Consider the following 1449-nt stretch of genomic DNA (forward strand, 5'->3'; position numbering starts at 1 on the left):
TGCAGGTGTAACCCTTGACTCCACCCTCTTCCATCCACCAATCAGAGTGTACCTAGAGAAGTCCTAGGTGGCTATCCAGGTAAGGTGTGGTGGAGCTTCTCTTCAACTGTGGATATGTATACAAAACCAAGTACAAAAGTGTGATGGGCACAGGTGATAAACACAAAGTTTAGATGAAATGATACTTTTGTATTTATATATATATCTACGTGGGATCTTGCTGCCTGGCTGCATAAAAAGAATGCTCGGAATAGTATGTAAAATGCCTTCATTTACATCTTAACCACTTGTCTACCTGGCACTTTTACCCCCTTCCTGCCCAGGCCAATTTTCAGCTTTCAGTTGCACTTTGAATGACAATTGCGTGGTCATGCAACACTGCACCCATATGAAATTTTTATCATTTTTTTTTTAAATAGAGCTTTCTTTTGGTGGTATTTAATCACCACTGAGTGTTTTATTTTTTGCACTATAAATGAAAAAAGAGCAAAAAAATTTGAAAAAATAAATTTTTTTTTCTATTATAAAATTTAGCAAACAGGTAATTTTTCTCCTTCACTGATGTGCGTTGATGAGGCTTCACTGATACGGAGCACTGATGGGCACTGATAGGGAGCAGTGATGAGGTGGCATGGATAGGCAGCACTGATGCGCACTTATAGACTACACTGATGAGGTGGCACTGATGAGGCGGAACTGGTGGGCATTGATGAGGGGGCATTGATGAGGAGGCACTGATGAGGCGACACTGGTGGGCATTGAGGGGGCACTGATGATGTTGCATTAATATGCAGCAATGATGGGCACTGATAGGCAGCACTGACTGGCAGTACCGACTGGCAGCACTGACTGGTGGCACTGATGAGGTGGCACTAGTGGTAATTGATGAGGGGGCACTGATGAGGGGGCATTGATGATGTTGCACTAATATGCAGCAATGATGGGCACTGATAGGCAGCACTGACTGGCGGTACCGACTGGCAACACTGACTGGTGGCACTGATCATCAGTGCCAATCTGCTCTGTGATAGTTGCCGGGTATCGGCAGTACTTTCCGCATGCTGTGACAGCATGAGGAAGGTGTAGCCAATAACCAGTAACTGTATTTACTCGGTGATCTGCTGTGTCATTAGACACAGCTGATCACGAGGTAAAAGGCCGCTGTAATTGGCCTTTTACCTCATCACGTGATCAGCTGTGTCTGTAGGATACAGCGATCACAGAGATTGCCGGGTGCACACCACTGGAGGGTGTGTTCTGGGAGGATGTCCCATGACGCCCTCCCAGAACTGGACAACCATGCTATAGTCATCATTCGGCTATGGTGCGGTTGGCAAGTGGTTAATAAAGCTCACCACACACATTACAAGCTGGTTTTACAATCTCCTTTAGATCTACCAACAAGTGTGTAGTGCAACGGCCTTTCTGACTAGATACAAATTGATTGGA

The sequence above is a fragment of the Staurois parvus genome, unplaced genomic scaffold (assembly GCF_062004578.1).
Source record: "Staurois parvus isolate SC_StPar_1 unplaced genomic scaffold, SC_StPar_1.0 ptg000249l, whole genome shotgun sequence".
NCBI lineage: Eukaryota > Metazoa > Chordata > Amphibia > Anura > Ranidae > Staurois > Staurois parvus.